The sequence below is a fragment of the Acomys minous genome, assembly GCF_964271855.1.
Source record: "Acomys minous genome assembly, chromosome: 8".
Lineage (NCBI taxonomy): Eukaryota > Metazoa > Chordata > Mammalia > Rodentia > Muridae > Acomys > Acomys minous.
Genome location: NC_140489.1, coordinates 13,129,263 through 13,136,306, shown reverse-complemented (window position 1 = coordinate 13,136,306; position 7,044 = coordinate 13,129,263). Strand labels below are relative to the sequence as shown.

Sequence of the window (7,044 nt, the reverse complement as noted above, 5' to 3'; positions counted from 1 at the left end):
GACCACAATACCAAAGTATGCCAGTACCCAGGGATCGGCTAGGCATGCAGCAAATTGTGTCGTCACCTGCCCTGAACTAGGTATGTGAGCGTCCTGGCTCTCATGTGGGATTTTTGCAACATGAGTTGATTTTGCTGGTCTGGAGTAAAAAAAAAAAAAAAAAAAAAAAGGACTTTCTGGGGCATTTACATGCCACGGCGGGTCTGGTTCAAATGGAGCATCTTCTCCTCAGGTGTTTTAACCTTCTCTGGGCTTTTGTATCTGAGCCTCGTCGGCTGAGACCAGGGTGAAGTGTGGAGACCAGCAGCTCGCTTGGGATGGACTAGTCCAGGCTCTTGGCTGTGGGTGGGTGCACCATAGACTTGTCCTGTCTGCATTTCCCCACTTTCCCCCATTCTTACACTGAGTAAGAGAGACTTTGGGCAGGCTCAAAGTACGAATTACCCTCTAGAGGGGATGGCTAAGGTTGCTTGTCTTGAAGACGCAGAGCGGATTCCAGTCCAGTGGAGCAGACTGCTTGCTTTGCTACCACTGCTTTCTTGGTCTCCTTCCCTCTCGGCCTCTTTGCTTCTGTGCCCCTGGATCCTTCTCTTTCTCCTTGGCCCCTATCTTCCTTCCTCTCTCCTCTTTCTATGCTGCCTTCCTTCTCTCCAGCTCTCTTTCTTGCTCTGTCCCTGGTGAGGAGCAGCTGGGAAACGTGGCCCTCAAGGGACTGAGAGGAGGCACTCCCCTTGCTTAAGAGAGGACCATAGATTTCTTCTTGAGTGCATGAATGAGGTCAGAGTGACAGCCTAGGGTGCAATGCTGAAAGGGTGCGATGTCCCCCCACATGCTTAGCATCTTTCTGCCGAGACTGAAGGCTGTGGCCCCAGATCTACATGGAGGATCTAGGCTGGGGGCGGGTATCCAGACTTCACTGTGTGGGCTGAGATTCCATGGGGCCCGGTGAGTCTCTTAAGGGACAACACAGGGAGTAGGATAGACAGGAGGATTTAAAATTGAAAACTATTTAGACTCTTCTACACAGGAAGACACTGGATCTCACAGTTGAAGAGATCCTTCCAGACTCATGAAGCAGCACAGAGGAAGAGCTGGCCCCGGGCCTGAGGATATGCACCCTCTTTCCTCCAGTCTGGAACCACTGTTTCATAAACAGAGAATGAGAAAAAAATGCCAAAGGGTAGCAATGCCAAGATCCTCTTAGGTGTGGCCTTTCTAAGCCTGAGCCGTCTGCGTGAGTTGGGATTCTAAAGAACGTTAATCTGCTGGGGATGTAGCCGGGTTGGTAGAGTTCTTGCCTAGGTCACACAAGGCCCCGAGTTCGATCCTCAGGATGGCACCGGTGGGCTGTGGGAGGAAGGCACTTCTGAATTCCTACTTCAGAGGAACAGGTAGGAGGAGACGTTCAAGGTCATGTTGGCTACAGGTCGAGTGAGAGGTCAGCCTGGGATGCACAGACCCTGTCTCAGCAACCAAGCAAGGGAACAAAAAGAGATCCAGGCAAGGATGCTGTGGCTTAGAGGCAAGTGCTCGCTCTGGAGTTGTCAAGGCTTTGAATTTAATCCAAATATCCAGCAGCATCACCTAGTGCCCGCTGTGTGTTGAAGCCTGTGGGCCTCTCCGGGTTTAGTTTCCTTTGTATTCCGGTGGCACTTTGCAGCTCTTCCGTCCTTCTCTAGAAGACCAAAGTCCACTTGCGACAGGCACATGTTCGCCTTGCTTCCTGCTGGTGGTGGTAAGGCCTGGATAGCTTCTCAATCAGCTCCGGAGGTATTTTTTTTTTTTTGACAGACGGAAAGACTAAAACTTTAGCTTCAAGTATATTTTAAATTTTATATAGCTTAAAGTATATTTTCATCCCCTCCACTCAGGGCACAGCAACTGAGCATATTGGCAAGAACGCAAACTTTAGAATCTGATGTACTTTGGCTTAAATTATTTTTTTTTGAGAAACAATATCTGGGTTTTTCAGTGCTAGTGACTCTGCCCACGGGAATTAGGAAAGCGGCTTTGCAGAAATCATGGGGCCTAGACAGGTCTGCATAGAGGAAAACACTTACGTCTGCATGAGCGAGGTAAAGAACACCGCGGACGCCACCGGTGGTGTCTGCTCCGTTTCCTTCCATGTAGAGCTGTGTGCTGAAGGTGAGGGACAGGACATAGAAGAAGAAAGGCCTCTCCCTACGTGTAGCTTCACCTCCCTTCCTTCAGGAGAGCAGGGGCGAGTCCTGCTTCCTGGGTTTGAAACTGTGGGAATTACTTGAGCAAACCAGGAAACCTCTAACTGGGGTGGGGTGGGGGGGAGAGCAGAAACCACCAATTTCCTAATGAGGCACAAATGATGGCTGATAGAAGAAGAAGTTCCAGTCTGCAGCATCTGATGTTTCACACTGGTCTCATGTCCCTCCTTGGCAAGGTCCCATGGGGGGGGGGGGCGGGATCTCTCACACAAAAGCAAAGCAAAGCAGGAGGCAGGTAGGGCCCTGTGTGGTGAAATGAATATGTATCTACCTGAGTGCTTGTCTGTGGCTGGGAAGAAGAGGCGAGGGACTGCTTGGGAGGACATAATCCAGTAGGGTAATGCAGGCCCTCTCTTCTTAGATCTGTCTCTGTGTATCTCTCTGTCTCTGTTTGTCACTTTGTTTCTCTGTCTCTCTCCCTCCCTCTCTCTCCCCCCGCAGCCCCCCCCTCTCGTGTGTGTGTGTGTGTGTGTGTGTGTGTGTGTGTGTGTACAAGTTCATATATGTGCCCCATGTGCCCAATGGTGCCCAATCCATGTGTGTGCACATGCACATGGAGGCTAGAGGTTGACGTTGGGTGTCTTCCTCTCATCGTTTTGAAACAGAGTCTCCTGGCTCTTGAGCTTAGCAGTTCAGCCAGGTTGTCCACACCAACCATGAGATCCTCCTGCTTTCACCTCCCCAGTGCTTGGATTTTAGGTGTGTGTCGCCACGAGTGCTGGGGGTGGGAGTCAGATCCTTGCGTTTGCATAGCAAGTTCTCTCTAATGCTGTCAGTTATTAGATTTTAATCCTGCTATCTTTTGTCCAGAGACAGTGACAGAATGCCGAGTCTGGATAGCACGTGCTTTCCTGGAGTGAAAGGGAATTTTGGCTCAGCCACTTCTATGATGTGACCTTGGGATGCCACTTAAATTCTTTGTGCCCACCTTATCCATTTCTTCACTTGTGAATGGTGACATTCTCTGCAGAGAGGAAGGATGCCATTGCCTGCATCCCAGGCGCTGTGAGGACTGAGTGAGTCCATAGGAGACTCAGAGCCAAGATCCAGATCTTGTTAATTGTTCACTATGTGCCGGCTCTGAGACGAAGAAGCGGGACTCACATTCAGAAAGAGGAGCAGCCATGCCAGCAGGCTCGTTGATGGGAGTTTCATCAAGACCTCTGATTCTTTGTGACATTGAAGGTTATTATGAGTGTGTTTGTGAATGCAGAAGGCGGGCACTACAGAGGGATGAGGAGAGAAGACATACATCCCAGACTGTTTCCAAATCTGGGTAGATTTCTCATTAGGATAGCATTCAGCTGTTCTTACGGGCAGGTCTAAGAAAGGAAGGCTTCATCTCTGGGCCTGCTTAGGAGTGACGGTAGCTCCCTCGAATTCTGTGACTGCTCCGCTCCCTGTCCAGCACAAGCTATCTTTGTTACCCTATCTTTCCCCGAAGCCTTTAGCAATCGCTAACAATCCTATTTACTCTGTGTACCAGACAAACACAGTTACCGCTCCCATCTCACTATTTTTATCTAATATTGAAATTTCTCTCCCTAAGAGCAGCCCAGAATACATTATGGTATCTGCTGAATAAATGATGTGCGTAATACGCTGTGCAGAGATGGTATTTATGAAGCTGGAATGAAGGAATCACTCAGTTCTCCTTTGAAAGGAAATTCAATTGGATACATTTTCAAGAAAGCAAAGACATGCCTTCTTTGAAATCTCCATGCAAACTTTTAGAATCAAGGCTGGCTTCTGCTGCCATGCCCAGCCAATTCCCAGCGTGTTCGCTCTGTATAGCTTCAGGTTGTCGCCTAGTTCCAGGGTGAGGTCTGTCCTTGGTGGAGCATCACTGATGTCCTTTTAAGTATAATGGCATGTTAAATGTGCTTAATGATGTTTGAGACATTACACACCCATCCCTCCAAATGTCTTAGGGAAAGGGAGGCTGAGAACCTCCCATTTTGTCTGGGCAACACTTACCACCCATTCAGTGCTTTTGATGGCTATGCAATGCACTTCACAGTGCCCCAGTGACCAGGTTTTGCCCATGTGCTTTGTGCAGGGGACCCTTGAATGAAACCATAATGGTATTACTCAAACTACCCTTTGCTTGACACAGTCTTTTATAAAGTGCCACCTCAACGTCCCACTCTCCCACGACACACTGGGGAACTGTGGAAAGGAGAAGGAGAAGACAGGTTGCTTAAGGTCGAGGAGGCTGGAGTTCAGAGGTGTTTCTGAGAGCAGCAAGCTCAGGGATGAGCCTTGTCTCTCTTCCTCCAGAGGGCATGGCCCCTGTGGTCCTGAGTCCAGAAATAAAACGTAGCTCTCCTTCTCTTCCTGCAGTTAAACTTCAAAGTGGAGTCCAAGGCAGAAAAGGAGGCCTCTTCCTTTCTCCTGCATCCGTATCCTGGGACCCTACCTCTCCATCCCATCTCCCCTTAAAGACAGAAAACAGGGATGCGATTAGGACAAAAACGACAAAACACAAAACCCACAGGGATTTTGTAATGAGACTGACTCCTTCTCTGACTGGGGAAGGGAGATTTGAGGACGTTCAGAAAAGCAAATCAAGTCCCCAGGACCAACATGCTCTCTGACGAAGCCCAGGACTGCAGCTTCCTCTCTTCTTCTCCATTATGGCAGCAGGCAGGGTGCTTCTGGAAGTCTCCAGCAGGTCAAGAGAAGGTGCCTCAACCCATTAGCAGAGAGCTCCACACTCTGCCTGCTGGGTGAGCCTTTGAACTCCAATCCTAGTTCACAGCAGTGGCCAGCCACAGGGAATGAAAATGGTTTTGGTTTTCAGCATCCTGGGGGGTCTGCTGCACAACACACACCAGGACAGCAACATCCAAAACAAGAGTTCTTCCGATGGATACAGAGGGCCAGGAGCAAAGGAAAAGGTGCAGACATTTTAGAAAATTGCGGTTTCAACTACATGCATTTTCCCCTTTGCATCAGAATTTGCCGACACATTTGAAGGACTAGCGCACGTGAGAAATAGGCCTACATGATAAAACACGGGAAGTTGGCCCTTTTATTAGTCCAAAGAGCAGAAGAATGTAATGGCTCAGGGTCTGAGGGTCACAGTTCAGGTGCAAGAGTTTACGCTGGTGATTGACAAACTGTGTTCAAGCGAAGCTCATTCCACAGGTGAGAGTTCATTTCAGGCGCAGACAGGCATGTTTTTGATGTGTTTCTGGTGGATGTCTGTACACCAAGGGCAGATACAGGTATTGAAATAGGGACTGCATTGCCTACAAAGAAGAAAAATTATCCACAGTCTGGTCCTTCACAGAATAATTCTGCGAGCTCCTTTTTTTTTTTTTCCTGTAACCAACTGAGGACTTCAGTATCAGCTACATATGTTGGGGACAGTGAGTCTCCCACTTCTTAAGAGAAAAGGGCAGAAAAATGGATCCAACCTCTGTATCAACCCAGCTCAGCACATCAAACCACATCAGGACTGATTGCATCCTCTTCCCCTGAGGCTAGGCAAGGCAGCTCCACTAGGGGGAGGTGATCGAAAAGCAGGCAAGAGTCCATGTCAGAGGCAGCTCCCCCTCCCCACGTGTAGACCAAGCTACCAATTGGTTACTTATGAGGAGAAGAGGAGGAGGGAGTGGAAAAAGAGGGTGGGAGGGTTGGACCAGGAGGAGAGGAGGGAGGGGGCTACAATCGAGATGTAAGGCGAATAAATAAATAAACTTATTTTTAAAAAGAGCATAATTGTCCATTGCGGTGATGTTTACAGACACTTCTAGAGGTGCAATTAGAGTGAATCCAATTTCTCACCTGCTCAAGTTACATAGGACAGGACATACATGTAAATATGTTCCTCCTGTGGCCTCAGTGATCCCTGAGACCAGATGGAGGAGCAGCTAGAGGGCCCAGCAATGGACTTCCCCACTGAACACAGAGTGGAAGACACAGCTGTAGAGACACATCAGCATTGCAGGTCCTCCGACCTTCCCAGGGCACAGGGCCAGCCACTGCTCTTCTAGCCCCGTGTTCTCTACAAAATTTTGACTTAGCCATACCCTCCTTAATATATTTTTCTTTTGTTGTCGACTGTTTTCCAGTGAACTGAATATTAAAAACGTATTACAGGAAGGAACAGCCTGCCCGGCTGATTGTTTCTTCACAAAATGGGTGTGATGATGAGGGAATGCTTGCATTTACATAAACAATCAGTTGACGGGGCCCTTGCTGAATGTGCACACTCATGTTTGATGGCATCCTTATTGCTGCTATCAATAACAATGTTGTTCTTGTTGGGTGATAAACATTATACCCAGTGTGTTTTAAGCAAGCGGGCACTCTACAAGGGGAGTGGGAGGTGGTCAAAGCTGGGATGCTTAAGGTGTGCCATGGGCATAGACCAACAAAGAACTTCCTCCGTTTCAGGCAAAAGGAAGGATCTGGCCAGGACTGGTTGGCAAACATTATAAAGGCTTTGGACTTACAGGTGGCTGACATATGCACAAGAGATCTTGCAAGGCAGAAGAATGATTTCGTCTGACCTAGATAACTGGGGTGAGGGTGAGGGGCGAGACCCATAGCAGCACACTGCTTCCCATGACGCCATGGCCTATGAAGGTGATGACGTGCATAGGCAGGCACTGGCAGTAGGAAGGAAACTGAGGACACGCTGAGATACTGGGGTTCTGATTTTATCACTTATCCTAATTTCATTCCTGTTGCTGTGATAAGCTACCTTGCAAAACAACAACAACAAACAGCAACAACAACAACTTAGAGGAAGAGTTCATTTGTATCTGAGCCCAGAATATAGCCCATTAATGCA

At 48.5% G+C, this 7,044-nt stretch overlaps 1 long non-coding RNA gene across 1 annotated transcript; it reads left to right on the top strand.

The window, feature by feature from the left end:
* Positions 1 to 1,060: 1,060 nt before the first annotated feature.
* LOC311603564 lies at positions 1,061 to 5,884 on the top strand. Its single transcript, XR_014781131.1, has 3 exons — positions 1,061 to 1,234; positions 3,051 to 3,425; positions 4,584 to 5,884. It is a non-coding gene; the product is annotated as an uncharacterized lncRNA (long non-coding RNA).
* The last annotated feature ends 1,160 nt before the right edge of the window (positions 5,885 to 7,044 follow it).